Source organism: Myxocyprinus asiaticus, chromosome 16 (genome assembly GCF_019703515.2).
Source record: "Myxocyprinus asiaticus isolate MX2 ecotype Aquarium Trade chromosome 16, UBuf_Myxa_2, whole genome shotgun sequence".
Classification (NCBI taxonomy): domain Eukaryota; kingdom Metazoa; phylum Chordata; class Actinopteri; order Cypriniformes; family Catostomidae; genus Myxocyprinus; species Myxocyprinus asiaticus.
The window spans coordinates 10,706,938-10,717,505 of NC_059359.1; positions in this window are offsets into that span (position 1 = coordinate 10,706,938).

Consider the following 10,568-nt stretch of genomic DNA (forward strand, 5'->3'; position numbering starts at 1 on the left):
GATGTTTTGGGGGTGTGTGAGCTCTAAAGGCATGGGGAATCTTGTGAAAATTGATGGCAAGATGAATGCTGCATGTTATCAGAAAATACTGGCAGACAATTTGCATTCTTCTGCACGAAAGCTGCGCATGGGACGCACTTGGACTTTCCAGCATGACAATGACCCTAAGCACAAGGCCAAGTTTACCCTCCAGTGGTTACAGCAGAAAAAGTTGAAGGTTCTGGAGTGGCCATCACAGTCTCCTGACCTTAATATCATCGAGCCACTCTGGGGAGATCTCAAACGTGCGGTTCATGCAAGACGACCAAAGACTTTGCATGACCTGGAGGCATTTTGCCAAGATGAATGGGCAGCTATACCACCTGCAAGAATTTGGGGCCTCATAGACAACTATTACAAAAGACTGCACGCTGTCATTGATGCTAAAGGGGGCAATACACAGTATTAAGAACTAAGGGTATGCAGACTTTTGAACAGGGGTCATTTCATTTTTTTCTTTGTTGTTTTGTTTTATGATTGTGCCATTCTGTTATAACCTACAGTTGAATATGAATCCCATAAGAAATAAAAGAAATGTGTTTTGCCTGCTCACTCATGTTTTCTTTAGAAATGGTACATATATAACCAATTCTCCAAGGGTATGCAAACTTTTGAGCACAACTGTATGTGATTAAAATATGATACAGAAAACATGTATGATAAAAAATAAATAAATGCAGTCCTCCATAATACGTGGTTATGTGATTGGCTTATTTTACTGATTAACAAAACAACAGATCAAAACAAGGCTTGTAGACTGGTTATTGATGTAATTATGCAGTATGGTTGCAGAATGGTTCCTGGAATTTAGAGATTAAGGGAACATTGAGAAAACATTATGGGAACCATTGTGCACAACCTACAACCGACATTCTGTTTCTGTATAGAAAACGTTCCTGGATAACCATAAAAGAACATTCCGTTCTGGGAACCAACAATAGTAGTTGAGTAGGCTTATGTATGTTTTACTGAAACTCAGAAACTGTTCAGATGCAATGCTGGAAGAGGGATTTTAATACATTTTTTATTTAATTCGTTTCACAAAATGCAATTTAATTTATCGAAGATACTTACCGTATAATGAACAAACGAAAATGTGTCTTTAACATAATATCATGAATATCTCCAGCTCTTCAGGTGGTGGCAGCAGTAATTTCACTAACACCAGGGGGCAATATAAAAGAAGCTACTTCAGTATCAGATTTGTGTCTGTGTGATCTCCTACTACATAAATATATTCCATGATTCCATCGCACTGTTAATGATTCAGTAATTACTCATCCATCCATTAAAACATCATCCATCGATACAATGAGATCAGCAATTTTGAAATCCCCTTGCAGATTGTACACGTTTTATCCCTCGTGTTGCTGTATAAGATAGATATAAGGTATTATGTTATAAATAAGATCCTTATTCTTTGAAATACATATTTTCAAGCTCTTTGTCCAGAAAGACTGCCAAACTAATATCTTGAAGGAATATTCCGGGTTCAAATTAAACTCAGTCGACGGCATTTTTGACATAATGTTGATAACCACAAAAATGTATTTTGACTCAAAAATCTTGGTTACAATAAAACACTTACAATGGAAGTGAATGGGGCCAATTCGTAAACGTTTAAATACTCACTGTTTCAAAAGTATATGCACAAGACGTAAACAATATGCGTGTTAACATGATTTTAGTGTGATTAAATTGTTTAATCTTTTCTGTATTAAGTAATATCCAATATTACAACTTCGTTGCCATGACGACGTAACACTGTAAACCCTAAAGGCGGTTTTACACCGGACGCGGTGGGCGGCAGGCTTTGCTTGCCCTTGCCTTCTCGTTTGGGCGTTTTCCATTCACACGAGAAGCAGTGTGAACGTGGCAGAAGAAGTGCAATAATGCCCCCTACTGCTTCTGCTCAGATATTGGGTCTCAGGGGTGATTACGGAAGAGCGGGACACAAACTAACACTTTTTGGTTTTCTTAAGTTTGTGTAAATGTACTTAGGGTTCGATGTATTTTTCTTTTTTCACATTCATTTTACACGTGTCTATTACACATATGTGGTCTTGTTTCATGAATACAGCGTATACTTTTTTCGCATTCTACCTCGAAAAAAAGAAAGTGAAATGTTACAACGTGCCCCTTACATTTTCAGCCAAAAAAAACAAAAACAAAAAAAAAACAAAAAAACAGTTTAGTATGTTTTTTAAGCGATTTAAATTATGGGGACACTAGAAATGTCCTTATAAACCACATTTATAGCATAATACCCTAGTAATTACCAGTTTGTAAATCTAAAAAATTGTCCTCGTAAACACCCCCCCCCCCCCCACACACACACACACACACGCACGCACGCACATGCATTAAGGGGAATTATGTAAATTACATATCTGACTGCATGGAATTGCATTGGAATTCCTAAAGTTTTTTGTAATTGGGGCACATTGTAATGCAGTGTTACAAAGTGCCCCGTCGGCGCAACTGGGATTTAAACCTGGCTGGTCACTTCTGCTGGCTATCTGAGAATTAAAAGACTATGTAATATGCTAGCTAAAAGATTGGAGATTAAAATGATACCAAGTTTGCCTCATTTAAAAAAAAAAACAAAAAAAAAAAAACAGTAAAAACAGATGAAAATTTACTTTCATGTGAATTTTTACTTTTGCTACTTTAAAATTAACTTTTGGCGATATCTTCCAAAGTTTTTATTTTTTTTAAATTTTCCGCAATTTTTTTTTATCTACACAGTGTTGATATGGCAACAAGTAAACAAATGAAGTTTCGTCTTACCAGCGTGTGTGGAAACGTTTAATCCACATGTGTCATATCTAGCCCCGCGTTAGTTTGTGCCCCGCTCTCCCCCTACTGTAAATTTTGCATTAGTTTTCATGTAAGTTATTGCACATAAATAAATTATTTCTCCCCCCCCCCCCCAAAAAAAAAGGAAAAAAAGAAGAAAAAAAGAAAGAGTTATAACTAAAAATATTGTAATAATAATAATAATAATAATAATAATAATAATAATAATATATATATATATATATATATATATATATATATATATATATATATATATATATATATATTTAAAATAATGTAAAATTATATCAAGGTTAAATAGCTAAATAATATAATTGTACGTATTGATGGCGTATTGCCATCTGTCTCCACATTTAATGAATTCCGCATTTTCTAATGATGGGAGAAACAGACTGCATTACTTTATATTTCTATTGCCAAATTGATATAGTATAAATAACATCACATCAGTCATTAAAGGTGCATTCAGTAATTTTTTCCTCATTAAAAAAGTTTAACTCCTAAAGACATGAATTGTAATTTTTCAATATATTTAGGAAATCATGACCACTCACATTAAAATGAAGACTCATATCAGTAACTTTATAAAAGCTGTTTTATTCTACATGGAGAGGGTCCACACATGGGGGATGCCATGTTAGAATCACATGACCAGCTGAATACTACTCACTTAATCTCAGTAACAGTCCTGATATTTGACACTTTTACTCATTGATTAAAGTAATCATGGCTGACTGTGGATACTAAATTTCTACAATGGCATCTGAAACGGAAAACTATTGATTTAAATTTATGCAGCATCCAAGCCACTAGGTGTCAGTGTAAGTCCAAGATGACATAAAGACAAAAGTTATTGAGTGCACCTTTAAAAAGGGAGGGCTACAAATTAACATTAAAAAACCCCAAAACACTTTGCTAATAAACCGCCTGGGCAATTGTATTTTCTGTTTATCTAAAGTTGACGTTTCAAGTTCAAGTGGTTTTTTATTGTCGTTCAACCATATACAGTTAGTACAGTACACAGCGAAACCAGACAACGTTCCTCCAGGACCATGGTGCTACATAAAACAACATAGGACAAACACAGAACCACATGAGACTACACAGACTGAATAAGACCTACACATTCCTACATAAAGTGCACGTGCAAACGTGTGCAAAAAGTACAGGACAGTACAATAATTACTAAAAAGGAAACAGGACAATAGGCACAGTAAGAGACAGTGCAGCGCCGACCAGTACACATTTCTAATCTGAGAAGTGCAAAAAGATGACACTTTCTAAAAATACTGAATGTAAACATAACATATTATGAAATAGTGTTCTATGGACATAGCAGTTATTGAGGTAGCAGCCAAGTATAAAGTGACAATGAATTAAGTGCAACTCTGGACATGTGCAAAAGTTGGATGGTGTACAGATATGTGTGTGTGTGTGTGTGTGTGTGTGTCAGTCCAGTCTCTGAGTATTGAGGAGTCTGATGGCTTGGGGGAAGAAGCTGTTACACAGTCTGGCCGTGAGGGCCCGAATGCTTCGGTACCTCTTGCCAGACGGCAGGAGGGTGAAGAGTTTGTGTGAGGGGTGTGTGGGGTCATCCACAATGCTGGTTGCTTTGCGGATGCAGCGTGTGGTGTAAATGTCTTTGATGGAGGGAAGAGAGACCCCGATGATCTTCTCAGCTGTCCTCACTATCCTCAGCAGGACTTTGTAGTCTGAAACGGTGCAAGTCCCAAACCAGGCAGTGATGCAACTGCTCAGGATGCTCTCAATAGTCCCTCTATAGAATGTGGTGATGATGGGGGGTGGGAGATGTGCTTTTTTCAGCCTTCGAAGAAAGTAGAGACGCTGCTGGGCTTTCTTGGTATTGGAGCGGGTGTTGAGGGACCAGGTGAGGTTCTCCGCCAGGTGAACACCAAGGAATTTTGTGCTCTTGACGAGCCGTCGATGTTCAGCAGAGAGTGGTCACTCTGTGCTCTCCTGAAGTCAACAACCATCTCTTTTGTTTTGTCCACATTCAGAGACAGGTTGTCGGCTCTGCACCAGTCCGTCAGCTGCTGCACTTCCTCTCTGTAAGCTGACTCATCGTTCTAGCTGATGAGACCCACCACGGTCGTGTCATCGGCGAACTTGATGATGTGGTTCGAGCTGTGCATTGCTGCACAGTCGTGAGTCAGCAAAGTGAACAGCAGTGGACTGAGCACACAGCCCTGGGGGGCCAGAGTGCACAGTGTGGTGGTGGTGGAGATGCTGTTCCTGATCCGGACTGACTGAGGTCTCCCAGTCAGGAAGTCCAGGATCCAGTTGCAGAGGGAGGTGTCCAGGCCTAGCAGGTTCAGCTTTCCAATCAGATGCTGAGGAATGATTGTGTTGAATGCTGAGCTGAAGTCTATGAACAGCATTCGAATGTATGAGTCCTTTTTATCCAGGTGGGTGAGGGCCAGATGGAGGGTGGTGGCGATGGCGTCGTCTGTTGAACGGTTGGAACGATATGCAAACTGCAGTGGGTCTAGTGAGGGGGGCAGCTGGGTCTTGATTTGCCTCATGACGAGCCTCTCGAAGCACTTCATGATGATGTGTGTGAGTGCGACGGGACGGTAGTCGTTGAGGCAGGACACTGAAGACTTCTTCAGCACAGAGACGATGGTGGTGGCCTTGAAGCACGTTGGAACGACGGCGGTGCTCAGGGAGATGTTGAAGATGTCGGTAAGAACATCCGCCAGCTGGTCTGCACATCCTCTGAGCACTCTGCCAGGAGTGTTGTCTGGTCCAGCAGCCTTCCGTGGGTTGACTCTACGTAGAGTTTTCCTCACATCAGCCGTGGTAAGACATAGCACCTCGTCGTTGGGAGGAGGGGTGGTCTTCCTCGCCACCATGTCGTTCTGCGCCTCAAACTGAGCGTAGAAGTCGTTCAGCGCATCTGGAAGGGAGGCATCATTGTCACAGGCAACTGATGTTGTCCTGTAGTTGGTGATGGCCTGGATGCCCTGCCACATGCACTGCGTGTCGCCGCTGTCCTGGAAGTGACTGTGGATTCTCTGGTCGTGTGCGCGCTTTGCCTCTCTGATGGCCCGGGACAGTTTGGCCCTCGCTGGTCTTAGGGCTGCCTTGTCGCCTGCTCTGAAGGCGGAGTCCTGGGTCCTCAGCAGCGCACGCACTTCCGCAGTCATCCACGGCTTCTGGTTGGATCGTGTGGTGATGGTCTTGGAGAAAGTGACATCATCAATGCACTTGCTGATGTAGCTGGTCAATGATGCTGTGTATTCATCCAAGCTGGTAGAGTCACCATATGTTGCAGCCTCCCTGAACATGTGCCAGTCAGTATTCTCAAAACAGTCCTGAAGAACAGAGATGGCTCCTGCTGGCCAGGTTTTCACCTGCTTCAGAAGCGGTTTTGTGCGCCTGACGAGCGGTCTGTATGCTGGGATCAGCATAACAGATATGTGGTCTGAGTAGCCACATATCTGTTTGTGTAAACAAGATCCAGCGTGTTCGCCCCTCTCGTTGCAAAGTCCACATATTGATGAAATTTAGGGAGCACTTCGCATGGTTGAAATCTCCGGCGACAATAAACAGTCCGTGGGTGAGCATTCTGCAGTTCGCTAATAGCCCCATACAGTTCACAGAGCACTTCCTTAGCATTAGCACTGGGGGGAATGTAAACTCCAGTTATAATGACAGTGGTGAATTCCCATGGTAAATAAAAAGGTATGCATCTAACAGTCACAAACTCCACCAGCGATGAGCAGTAGCTAGAGACTAGCATATAGTTCTTGCACCATTCCGTGTTGATGTAAACACACAAGCCACCACCGCGAGTCTTACCGCACAGAGCTGCATTTCTGTCGACACGAAACGAGGCGAGCCCATCTAGCTGAATGGCGGCGTCCGGAACTCTGTCGCTGAGCAACGTCTCCGTGAAAACAAAGCCACAGCAGTCTCTAAACTCACGCCGCGTAGTCTGCTGGAGTCGGATGTAGTCCAGTTTATTGTCCAGGGAGCAAACATTTGAGAGCAGGATAGACGGGAGAGCCGGCCGGCTAGGGTTTGTTTTTAGCCTAGCATGGACCCCCGCCCTCTTGCCGCGCTTCCGCTTCCTCGCACACCGCTAATGACATCCCCTCCCCCGGCCACCGGCATCAGGCGACGCCAAGGACTGGAGGCCTGGTCTCCGCAGCAAGCCGAGTTCGCGTTGCTTCTCCTGAAGATCATCATGCAGCTTGGTTGTTGCATGATTCTTGTATTTGAGCAGTGTCTGGCGATGGTAAACACGAACACCGGTTGCTCCGATGTCCATGTGCCATAAAAGTCGGACTAAGAAACAAAAAATAGCACCATTTTGGATCCGGAGCGGCCGCTGCATGCTACTGCGCCGCCATCTTGGATCATAACTCAGACTCCTGCTGCAGAAGTGCAGTGGCGGATTTAGGCATGGGCGACGTTGGCAGTTGTCCAGGGCGGCATCTTGTGGGGGGGGAGCGGCACTAGGCACGAGGGGGCCTTCCACTACAGTTACAATTTAAATAATTGGTATTTAGAATACAGTTACATTCAAAAAGTATTTTGATTACTAAAGAGATTACTTTGCATTTTATTGTAATTTGTTTCAGTGGCGGATTTAGGCATGGGCGACATGGCAACTTTGAGGGTGTGTTGAAGCGCCATACAAGCTAGAACCACTATTGATTTGTTTCATTTAATATTTAATCCTTTCAGATGGAAAATATTTATACACATAAATGATGCAATCCAAAGTGCATTTGAACAGTGGTGAAACACTTTCTTATGATGTGTTACATTCATACGAGCAGACAGAGAAGTAAGTTTCATTAATTCATTGTAAGAGTCCTATGGCATGCCAGTGGTGGACAAAACTTGATAAGAAGACTGAGCCATTATTATCAGGTTTTTAAATACAATCTTAATATTAATCAACTTGCTGCTGTATGCACTTGCATGTCCATCCTCAGCTATGGACTTTGTTTTGAAATGTGTGGGAAAACCTATTTGAATGGAGCGTAGGTTTAAGGGCAAAGTTGACCCACCCACGACGAATAATGCGTGGTTTGCTTTTTTACGTGTTGTGTGCACACATGTGCAGATCTCGTGACGACAAAGACTTTGATTTTTCCAGAAGATTACAACGCATCTAATTGTTGTTACCTGTAGTATTAAAGTCTGTAGTTTGTTGCCTAGCAGCGTCTGAGTGTCTCCTAATTGGTTAAAACAGAGATGATTTAGCAGAGATGGGCCACTTCAATTTAAATGAACAGGAGAAATTGAAACGCTCAACCAAGGAGCTCTGGGCGCCCTACGGTCAACGGATGTCCCGCCTTACAGCTAAAAGAGCCAATCACCTTTTAGATACAGATATCGCCTGTCAATCAACTCTGGAAAGCGCATGCGCATTAGCTGTGCTATCCAGGAAAAATCGCATTTTTTTTTGCGAAATATGAGGTTAAGAATCCAATTTATGTTTCCAGTATCGTCAGATTTTATCGCTGATGTGAAATATGTTCTTTGATCGCAAAATTGACCAGCCGTTTTTGAGATTTCGGTCTTTCTCCATTCAACTAGATAGGTGCTGCACTGTCATGAAATAGCCTCCCGAGAGCGTTCCAAAGATGGCCGACAGTGGACTGACTTGCTAGAAAGACTTTGGTTAAAAGCTCACGTTCCCTCCAGAGCGCTTTAAAACGCTCGTGAAAGGTGCATTAGAGAGCGAAGAGAAGTGTAGCGAACTCTCGTGAAGCTGAGAAGCGTTTAGCATCAGACGTTCTTTGCTGCAAAGATTTTGGATTTGAACCTATTTGCAATATGCATTTCAGCTTATCCACATCTTTTAAAGTTGGAACAGAGCAAGAGACAGGGATGGATCCAGCTCACCTTTTACAAGCGCTCTCAATGTAGGCTGCCTGTAAACTGAAGGTGGGTGTCCACTGTTACTGTTAGACCAAAATTATGCACCATGCTTTTTGTTTTAATATATTCCGAGTTATTATTTTATTTATTTTTTGGTATTCAAAAATGTAACAGTAGTCTATGGTCTATATTTACTTATTTATATTTTATTTCATGTTCTGTCTCTAAAGTCGTTTAGAAAGCATCACTGTGTCCAGCACTAAATAATAAAATACATCTAAAATAATAAAATAATCAGTGGAAATGCATGATTTTGCAAAGGCTTTATGGGTCAGATAAAGTGATGGATATTCTTTGAATTGTATGAAATATTATTTTATACTATTAATATTGATATATACATTAATTTTGAAATTGATCTTTTTTAACAAAAGCCTTTCAGTATAATAATAGTAGAGCTTTTTAGTTCTTTATGACAATTTTTAATTTCAGAACATTTAGATGAAGTCTTTACTTGGCTGTATTTTAATATTCTTGATAATAGGGATGCAAACATTTTGGCCTATATAATACTGATTTCTAAAAAAAAATTATATCCTGATACAGATAACAATACCGATATTTTGCCATCAGATTACAGGTTTCTTTAGGAATTATGCTATAAAAATTTAAAAAGCTTTTTTACTGTCTTAACAATAAATAATTTCCATTGAACATGAATTGGATCACAGGCCAAAATTTTAAAGAGAGCCACAATGAAAGATAAATAGAAGATTAAAAAAGATTAGAAAATAAATAAATAAATAAATAAATAAATATGATAGCAAGATGACTGATATGAATATATATATATATATATATATATATATATATATATATATATATATATATATATATATGTGTGTGTGTGTGTGTGTGTGTGTGTGTGTGTGTGTGTGTGTGTATATATTGTACTTCTGCTGACTGAAACCCTGACTAAAGCGGTGAATGCAGACTATATTTTAAAACGCAGCCTTTTAAGGTTTAGTAATAACGAAAGGACATACTGCGATTTTAATTTTACTTCAATCAAGCATGCAGCACTATTGGACATCATACCGATGTCCCAGAAGTCAAAGTCTACTGGTTTCAAAGCGTTTTAAATGGTTCCTAGTCTATAGGTCAGCGGCACTTTCACAACTGTCACGTCCGTTTCTACAGTTTTTTCCACATTAACGTGAAAACGAGAAAGAATAAATATTAAATATTACGTGTTCTTAGGAGTGCCAACCCTTCTACATATTGTGGCTATTATAATTTCTGAATTGTGCATTTGAATTCACAGAGTTTTTACAAAGTGTGTTACTAATTAATAATTAATCAAACATTGTTTTTTCATATCTGTATTTTCATGCTAATAACCAATATGCCGATATAAATGATATTTTAATTTGGTCAATAATTGGCCAATAAATACATCAAATTCAGCGGATACATCGGTGCATCCCAAAGTGATAACATTAAGTTTGTAAACAAAATGAACAGTTAAATCTAGGTTTACACTGTAAAATGTTTTGTCACTTAATCTAAAGAGTACTTGATATGGTAACAACTAAATTAATTGGTTTGTATTTTAGTAAAAAACATTATTTAATGTGACCAAATCAAATTGAATTTGTTTGGGTCACACCAATGAAAGTAATTTTTAAGGACTTAGGTCAGGTATTTACTTTTAAAGTGTAGGATGGATCAGACTATATTGGCAATGGTTTGCTTTACAATTTGTGAATTAAAATTAAATGTCCAGGAATTGAAATTAAATCCACCATGTGTCTTCCAACATGTGAGTTTTGCTCTGAAACATCTTTTGT